The 9,626-nt window shown below is 46.2% G+C and overlaps 1 protein-coding gene across 9 annotated transcripts in view; it reads left to right on the top strand.

Moving 5' to 3' along the window:
- Positions 1-2,267: 2,267 nt before the first annotated feature.
- The window catches only part of PKNOX1 (PBX/knotted 1 homeobox 1), a 38,766-nt gene continuing 31,407 nt past the window's right edge, over positions 2,268-9,626 (top strand). For 2 of the 9 annotated variants that reach the window (XM_088160446.1, XM_088160445.1), the window contains exon 1: positions 3,109-7,648. The gene's annotated coding sequence lies outside the window, so the exon portion shown is untranslated. Of the gene's footprint in view, positions 2,432-3,108; positions 7,649-9,626 lie in introns of those variants that run through there. The other 7 variants (XM_088160444.1, XM_088160443.1, XM_088160447.1 and 4 more) reach the window with 7 other exon arrangements.

Here is a 9,626-nt window from a genome sequence, read left to right as displayed (position 1 = left end):
TGGGGTGAGGGCGAAACAGCAGGTGAGGAATTTCTACACCTGTTGTGCATGGAGGGGGGGGGGGGGGGGGCTCAGGAATAGAAAGTGGCAGCCAGGAAGGGAAGGAAAAGCAAAGGGAAGCAGGATGAGAAAAGAAAATTCAACTTGGGAAAGGCATCAAGAAAGGCTTTGAAGATCACCGGGAGGAGAGATTAAACAGAAACTAAATTAGTTTTAATTTAATCTGTTCGTTCTCAGAAGAAATCAGTGAACTCCTATCCAAAGAAGTGCAGGCGAGGCAGAAGGAGAACAAAGGGGTTGCAGGGAGAATCAAATTTGAAGAAGAGGCAGGTCTGGACATGGGAAGCAGTTAATTTTAAGCACTGTTTAGTGAATGTGTCACTAATGAATGTGTCAGGGATAATGAGAGCTGAAACTTGTGAGAGAAGCAGCCAACCTGGCCACAGGAACTGTATGAGAGGTATTGCACAGCACAGGAGCGGAAACAGGGAAAGAAGCTCTTGTGAATGAGACAAACTAAGAGGTGTTAGGGTTTTTTCCCCCTCATCTTATTTAAATAAATCATTCCCATTAACACTGAGCCATGATTTACCCTTCTGAGCGCTCTGGATTATCACAGCTCAGTTCCACCCTCTCTGCTTGGTGTAGAAGTTCCCTCTCTGCTCACAAGCCCTATGTCCATGTGGTTGTGACTGTGCAGGAAAAATGGCTGGAAAAGGAACTCCTATGAAGGCTCCAGGCGGTCTGGAGGGGACGGAGCAACTGTTTTGTCAGTGGACAAATGGTGGCAGTGTGCACAGGGTGACAAGATTCCTAAAGCAACTGTGTTGGCTGAGCAGGGTCTGGACACAGCAGTGACGCACAGGACTGGGGGCACACCTGGCTTGCAGGAGCATTTAAGGAGCTGATTCTATTGCCAGACTATTAGCCAGATCTTTAAAAAGTGGCCTGGCCCAGGAAAGTGTTATATAAAACCAAAAGAAAAAAAGCTGATTGCTGCTGTTAAACCAGGAAGAGAGACATGGACCATGAAAAAATGTAGGGTATTCCCAGTTTATTGGCTTCAGGATGATGAAGTAGATTCCCAGTGGCAGCTTTGCAGAGGGACTACAAGACCTGAAAGTAAAGCTGCTTTGGGTTTAAACTGAGCTTCCTAAAATGAGATTTGCTTTTTATGTGTCACCTTCTTCCTCCCCTTACAAACCTTTGCTCTCAAAGCCAGGGAGGGGTTGTGGGGATGATCTTTCAAAAGCCTCGAGAATGAGGAACAAGGTGGAGACGGCAGATCGATCACCTGTGACATGCATGACTCAAAGGCATTCCAGCCCTTTTGCACAGCAGAGACACTTTTTAAATATCCCAACAGCAAAACGGACAAGCCACAAGGCACCCGTCAGAAAGCACATTCCTGACACTTTCCTGCCCCTTATATAGGAATGGTTTGGGAAAAGGGGGAATAGTTAACAGTGGTAACTCATAGGGGAAGAAGCTGTGACAGCACTAGTTCCTCCCAAGTGGAGTTTCAGTACAAAAGAACCATGTGTGGTCAGCATCTTTATTTCAGGACATGGCAGGATCCTGAGCAGCCCCTGATCCCTGGGCAGGATCCTGATCCATGGGCACCATTCTGAGCAGCCCCGGATCCACGGGCAGGATCCTGATCCAGGGGCAGGAACCTGAGCAGCCCCTGATCCATGGGCACCATCCTGAGGGACAGAGGTCTGCCCCCACTCAGATCCAGCAGTTTGGGGCTTTGAGGAGAGCAGGGGGCGCAGGTTTGGGGCTGGAAGCGTCACAAGGATCAGCCGGGCACTTTCACCCCACACAGGCTGGAGCAGAAGTTCCTGGCACAGCCTGTGAGGAGCCTCCAGCGCGGCTCCCGCACTCGGGGCTCGCCGGAGCAACCCCCGCCCGCCCCAGGCAGCTCCCGAGGCCACCCCACAAGGCGCGGAGACTCGCAGCTCCAACAACCGAGGCAAAGGACTCCCCCAAGCCCGGGGAGCAGCGCCCTAGAGGCGATCCCAGAGCGAGCATCAAGCGCTGCCGAAGGGACCGCGGCACGAACCCGCCATAGCGGCCTCCGCCTCTCCCCTCATGGCGGAGCCATTTGGTACCTCCCTCCTCCCCCCACCCCCAGCAGTGGTTTCACCCCGCCGCCTCACACACGGCGAGGGGCGTGGCCTCACCCTCCCGGCTTTCCCCGCCCCTCTTATCCATATTCATGAGGCAGAGACGGGCGGCCCCAATGCGGAGGGGCGGTGCGCTAAAGCCCCGCCCCCGAGCGATGAATATTGATGAGGCGCGCCGTGGCGTCGGGGGCGGCGCGGGCGGCGATTGGCCGGGCGCGGCGGCGCGCGGTGACGCGCGCGGCGGCGGTGCGGGTCCCGATTGCTGCAGCCGCTTGTCAGTGTGACGAAGATTGGCACCCGAGGTAAGCGCTGTCACTCAAACCCCGCTCCAGCCCCGCCGTCCATCACGGCGCGCCCGCCGCCCGGGCACGGCCGCACCGGGGAAGCGGGAGAGCGGCTGGGGAAGGGGCGAGCGGGGCGGCGGCGGCCAGGGGAGAAAGGGGCACCCGCGCTCCGCCGCCGCTCGCACGGACCGGGGGGTTTAAGGGGCGGTGGCGGGCGCGGGGAGGGGAAGGAGGAGAAGGAGGGGAAAAGCGGGGAGGGGTGGGGGGGGGGGGGGGAGCGAGGCGAGGAAGGTTCTGGAACGGCCGCCGTGCGCCCGTTGTGTCCCGGCGGGGGCGCGCGCGGGGAGGGGACGCGGGAGCGCGCGCGGGTCCGCGCGGAGGAGGAGGAAGAAGAAGAGGAGGAGGAAGGAGATGGGGGCGATGGGATGGGGGGGGGAAGGAGGGAGGGAGAGGAGAGGAGGCGACGCGGTGCTTAAAGGGGCAGCGCCGTGCTGGCCGCTCCTCGGAGGCGGGGGGGGGGGAAATCGGGGGGCGCCCCGGGGGGCTCCAGGCTCCGCCACCGCGGGGCCCGGGGCCGGACCGCGGGCTCGCCCCGCCGCGGCAGCTGCACCGCGCTGTCCTGCGGTCCCTCCTGCCGTGCCTCTGCCCCTCCACACCTGCCCTGCCCCGGGGGCACAGCGGGGAGGGGATGCGGAGATGCCCCCCGGCCGCTGCCCCGCTTTGGGGGATGCTCCCCCCGCGGTCACAGCAAGCGGAGCCCGGCCGGGGCAGTGCGCGCTGGGCCGCTTTGGGATTTTCCCTCGTTGCCGTCTCTTTTTCGGTGTGACCCCGTGGTCTCCCGGCTGGGTTGTGAGCAGACACCTTCCCCACAGCCAGGCCCGGGGTTGCCGGGTGTTTTTACGCGGCCGCAATTAGGAGCTGAGACTTGACACTGCCCAGAGGCCCTGCTGGGGATGTGTGTAAACAATAATAAATCAAGCGCTGGTTTTATCCCCGAGTGTTGCCTCAGTGAGCCACATGTCCCAGGTCTCATGGAGCAGTCCATGGCTTTCCCTCGCTCCCACCACGCCGGAGTTCGTCAATTAATAGTATAGCAATATAAGTAGTTAACACGTTCATGTGATAATTCTCTGTATAACTTACTGCTATTTTTAAAAATACAATTTACTAAATATTTTCTTTAGTCTTAAATGGTGATATGTAGTGTAATTTTAGAGGCAGGTCACAGTATTTGCTTATTTTTTTTAATCTGCTGCTGAAGTTTTTTAGTCCTTTTTTGCAGTTTTGTCTGAGTAAATGACTGGTGTGGTTTAGGGAGGGAGATTCACAGAATGGTTTAGGTTGGAAGGAACTTCAAAGATCTTCTTGTTCCAACCCCCTGCCACGCGTAGGGACACCTTCCACTATCCCAGGCTGCTCCCAGCCTCATCCAGCCTGGCCTTGGACTCTGCCAGGGATCCAGGGACAGCCACAGCTTCTCTGGGCACCTTGTTCCAGTACCTCAGCAGTCTCACAGTAAATAATTTCTTCCTAATACGAGACGCTATTATCTGGTATTAAACCCTTAAAATTGAATGAATTACGGTTTTGTTGGCTTTTTATTTTTTCCCAATTCTTTTTTAAATTTTATTCTTGCACTTGAAAGCTGCCCAGGCAAGATGCATTTTTTTTGTCCTTGCTCCTCTTTGGAATAGGTTGTGTGCATTCCATTAAACAGATCCCAGGAACAGGGAACATGAGCATTATGTTCTGGATGTTGGAAAACGCTTGGGCCAAGATCCTGTGGAGGAGAGCAAGAAGCTGTAGGTCACTCTCAAAGTATGCTAAATATCTCAATTTTTATTTTTTTTTAAACTAAAAAAATCCTTTCTCAGTTTTTACAAAAAGTACGCACTTCTGGTCCCTATTTTATTCTCAAGTGTGCTCTTGCACAAAATTTTACTAGTGTAGATTGTTTAATGAGAATTGTAATAACTATGGCTTAGGATATCCACATATATTGCTGTTTTCCATACTGTGAATGCACTCCCAGGTTGTTCCCTGTCCTGTATGGGATTTAATCTGTTTATGGGCTGCCTGTGCTATGGGGTTATGTCCCTTCAGCTGGATTTGTATGTGTGGTTGAAGCGAGATGGCTTCTGCAGCTGGATGGAGTCCTGGTCAGTCCCTGTTAGCTGCATGTGTGAATTTTATGGATTATACTGAACCAGGAAACAAGTTGTGATTGTATCAGAAACCCATCCTTCCGTGTATTTCCAGGCTCTGGCATTGCTACAGTATCAAGCAACAACAAATGCATTTTGAGTGCATTTTTTATTAAGTAAAATTGCCGATTTATCCTTTTCCAAGTCTCTGTGTAATCACATATAGAACCATTACATTCAAGTTTTCGAATCCCCCAAACATTTCACATAATCTATTCAAAATAATTTGAGTTACTTTTCTCATGTATGTTCTATTTTCAGTTTGTTTTATGAACTGTACAGTACATTTTTACTCTTGACTGTCACCACTTGACATATTTTTTTGTCATCTCATAATTAAAGTGTCCACAGGAAAACTTCATTGTAGGTTTTGCTGTTTTCATACTCCAGTTCAGTGGTGAAAGGCAGAGCTCAGTGTGCTTCAGTCACAGGATGAATATGGGAAGTCACAGAGTAAAGCAGGGGCTGTTGTGCTGCACTGGGATTTTGGAGGCTCAGATAATTTCTCATGGATCTCCCCAGTGGCTTTGGGCCATGCTTTTTTTTTTTTTTTTTTAATTTGTGCTTATGTGTTTTGCTAGGCTGAAATTTTTTAGGGTTGGTGGGGATTTGATTTTGTATTTGGAAATTTCACTTTGGCGTGTAAAAAGTCAAGCTGGTATTAAGTACTTACAGTTTGAGTTCTACTTTTAATACATTTTGTAATATTTGGGTTAAATAAAAATAGTATTTTAAAACTGAGTCCTTGCAGTCTTCCATGATAGGACTGAAAGGAGTTTAGAATGAATGAAATACAAATTTAATTTCTTTAAAATGGTTAGTCTTCTGGAAGCTGTTATTTCTTCTTCAGAATTTTGCTTTCCAGCTGTATTTTTCTGTGCTGTAAATGCAGTGCTCTAATAAAGCCCTAATAATTCTGATTGTTACCAAGTTTGGGAGTGTGCAGGAGCAATTCAATTTCCTGGAAAACAGTAACTCTTTGGTGAAATTAAGCCGTGTGTTAGTGGCCGAGGGTGAATAATCACAGAACCACCACTGTGGCAGTGGAACTGCCTGTTCTAATGGCCATGTTAATGTCCTGAATGAAGCAGTCCAAATTGTATTTCAGAATATTATGTCATGGTCTGGGAGCCAAATGTTGCCTCTGCAAAACTGGCACATATGTGAAAGCTTACAGTAAAGCAGATTAATATTTTTATTTTGGTCTAAGTAAGACCAAATGCAATTTTTTGTGCGAAATTAAAAATGTTGCAAATGTTACTTCCCTTGCAGCAGCAGCAGCTGGTTACTTCACTTCTCACCTGTTCAAAGAGTCTGTAGGTTTAAAAATGAGAAGTCTCAGAGGGGTTTGTTTTGCCACAGCTCAGTGCTGTACAAAATATAAAACAACTTACTGCTTTTCTGAGCAAGAGGATTCCAAGAGCAAGGAGGAAAAGCTGCTGATGGAGTTCTTTAATTTGCTTATTTGATGCCAGATGTTGCCAAAATCTCTTACCCAGACCATTTTATGTCTCCCCAAGGGAATTGAACACTGAAATATTCACACTTGTAGCAGGTTCTTCACTTTGTGCACTGAGGTGAATTCATGCCAGAGCTGTGGAACACGGGGTTCATTGGCTAGAACTGGGGGTGGGATAGAAAATAAAATAATGGCACCACGGATCTGGAAATGCCAGTTTTGTTGTTGTGGAGCCGTGGCACCTTTTTATGAAGTTGGTAACTTGGCAGTGACTTGGTTCCCCTGCCAGCAGCAAGGGGATACCACATCATGTATGGCACTGAGAGGGAAACAAAACTCAGAAATTGTTCTCCCATGGTTGGTTCTCATCCATCACAGGATCACATTGTTTGGAGTTTGATGTGGCAGCTGCTCCAGGCCGTGGTGTTCTCATTTTTTAATACTTAGGTGTACAAAAGAGGTATTTGCTGTTAAACCTGAGGGCTGTTTAAGTACACAGAGTCAGAAGGTGATTTTTGAAAATGGGAGCTGAGTGTGATGATCACAGACTGTCCCTTGCCCTGCTGTGCCCAGGGATCTGCAGCTCTCTCTTCTGCAGCTGATGGGAAATTCAGGCAAAAAAGTAGAATATGGCAGCTTACTTCTGGAATACTGAAAGGGGGATCCATTTCTTTTAAACCTCCAAATTCCAACTTTTGTTTTATTGGTGAGGTTTGGAAATTGTCAGTGTTTTTTCTTGAGGGCAGAAGAAGCTAGGAAGTGTGGCTGTACTTCACATCCTGCTTGGCTTTTTATGAGTTACACAGCAAACAAAGGGAAAAGGATATTATCATACTTGCTGAAAAATAAGGTCCAAGCCTTTTATATTCCAAGGAAACAGAGGCAATTAGGGAACAGAAATTGGATCTTTACATGTGCTTAACATGCCTAGAGAACAGGGGAATGAAAATGTGTGTGCTGTATTGTGTGTTTTTGTATCTACAGAATTAATGAGTCAGTCTGTGATCACTTAATTTATGTTTTCTAGCCCATTTTTATGTGATCTAGGCTATGATAGTAGCAATACCGAAAGGGAGATTACCTGGTTGTCTTTTTTATTATTATTATTATTATTTTGAGGTGTTGATTTCAGTAGCCTAATTCTTAATCCTACTGAAATTTGCCATGATGAATATGTTTGAGCAGGGTTATTCTGCCAACTTTAAAATTACTCAGCATCTTGAGAATGACTTAAGAGAAAATAAATATGTTAATTTATAAGAGAGGCAGGATTCTTCTTATTTAGGAGCATATCAGCAGCTGAGTTGTGGATTTTAGTGTTGCAGAGGGGAAAGGAGCATAAGCATTCACGTGGAGCATATGGCTGTTCCTTGAGAAACTTCAACAGATCTTAACCTCTTGAAAAACCTGGTTTATATGGTTCTGGGCAAATATTTATTATCTAAGTTACCTGAATATTCTGTGTAACACGAGTGTCTTCCTGTCTGTTGGTCCTTGCATGTCACCTGCCTGTGCAGTCATCACCTGGACCAAGTAGTTCAGCATGATGCAGCCCACAGCAGTAGGTGATGGGTAAGTTTAATCCTAAATAGTCTTTCTTTACCTCAGAACATTTAGGCAGCAGTCATAACTCCTGGAAGGATGGAGACTTGTGTTTGGGAGAGGTGGGGAGCAAGAATGGAGCAGGAAAGGAAGAGTTTTTATTTAATCCTTATTTAAAAAAGAAAATAACAATTACTTAAGTTGATTTTAAGACCTAAACTTAGTAGCAAAACATAGTTAATTGTTCAGGTTTGACCAAATTTTAGAGTCAAAACAGGGAAGATTTTGGGAAAGTTAGTGATGTATTAGAATTGGATTTCACAGAGGGTTGCAGGACCAGGATTTTGTGTCACTTTCAGGTTTTTTTGGCTAGTCCAAGTTAATGCTTGATTCATTAATGGGGTTGTTATTCCAGAAATCATAAAATATATAAAAATGAAATAATTGATAAGGGAACATCTTGATCTTAATGAATTGTTTAAATGCCAGAAATGTGGAGAGGGCATTTTCTTACCCATTCAACATCCAAAGTCCGTCTTAAATGCATTTATTATTTAAATAAAATTCCCATTCACCTTTCAACTGTACTTCAATAGCATCAGGAACTCATGCCTTCTTAGAATAATTGGAAACTTTTATGGTTTTATAATAAAAATGTTGGAAAACATAACATATGCTTACACAAACTGCTCACATTGTAAAATATTCAATAGCAATAAAGGCAGAGAGACTGGTGGTTATTCTGTGTCTTCTTTATGAAACCACAAAGTATAAACACAAAACAAGATTCATTTCAATCATAGTTTATTGGGTGCTGATGCAAATCATGATTAAAATAGGATTTCCTGTTGCTTTGGTTTAATTTGCCTGGAAGGAGATGGTTCCATGAGTGGTTCTCCAAAAGTAAGAAATTTGGGATGTGCTTGTGTGGATATTCCAAGGGCTTCAGTGGCAGGGGGATGGGTTTGTGTTTAGGACATAAACATCCCTGCTTATCCATGTGGGGAATGCCAGGGAAATGGGGAGGGTGGTGGAATTGTCGCTTTTTTCTGTTTACTGATTTTATTTATTTTTTTTTAACGAAATTGAGTTTGAAAAAGTAATTAAATATCAGTAAGTTGTACAGGATCAGTTCCAGCTGTGGAAGTGCTGATAAACATCCTGTGGGATGTAAGGAGTGTTCCAATGCCACCCTCTTGCCACGAGAGCAGCAAGGCAGATGTGACACCATCTTCCTGATTTTTGGGTCCAACATGTTCTGAAAGCACATTGGGTAAAAACTGAGGGCAAAAAAATCCTTCTCTGTCCTGTAACAGTAAATATGTTGTGAGGATTCTCATGCTGGACCTATAAAGTCCTTCTGTGTGTCATATTAAGAATACAGGAAAAAAAGCAATCTTCATTTCTACTGTGGTGGATGAGGGAGTGATGGGAAATATTTTTGTTCCCTAATACCCTAATCCCTCAAGAGTCTTGGAACAATTAAAGAGGGAGGTTTCCTTTCCCCCAAGTTTTGTTTTTCTCTTGCCAAAATTGCTGTTTAGTCCCCTAAATTCCTTACTATTACTTTATGGGGCTAATAAAGCAGGGTCCAATTACAGTGTGAATTGGGTAGGAGAAATGAGATGCTGCAGGAAGTTCCTTGAATTTGAAGATCTTTCTGTAGTCAGAAGAATGAAGATTCTATTTTGCAGAAGGTAGGAGAACAACCTGAGGATTTCCTTCTGGAATTCCAAGAGCTACCTGGAGGCAGGATACCTGGCATACATCCTTTTATGGCTGGATTGGGTAGAATTCCTCACCTTTCTCATCCTTGTTAAGAAGGACTGTGGTAAATTGATGACGACGTGGAATCAGGAATGTGTCCATGATTATGCACCTTTCCCTAGAAATATGCTGGTGTACACACCAAGGATGTGTGCAGAATTAGGAGCTGGAGTTCTTCACAAGACCCAGATTCCCTCAGTTTTATTTCTCTTGTTGTGCTTAGAAGAATTCCTATGATCTA

This window comes from Sturnus vulgaris, chromosome 2 (genome assembly GCF_052056855.1).
Source record: "Sturnus vulgaris isolate bStuVul1 chromosome 2, bStuVul1.hap1, whole genome shotgun sequence".
NCBI lineage: Eukaryota > Metazoa > Chordata > Aves > Passeriformes > Sturnidae > Sturnus > Sturnus vulgaris.
This window is presented reverse-complemented; position numbering and strand designations above follow the sequence as displayed.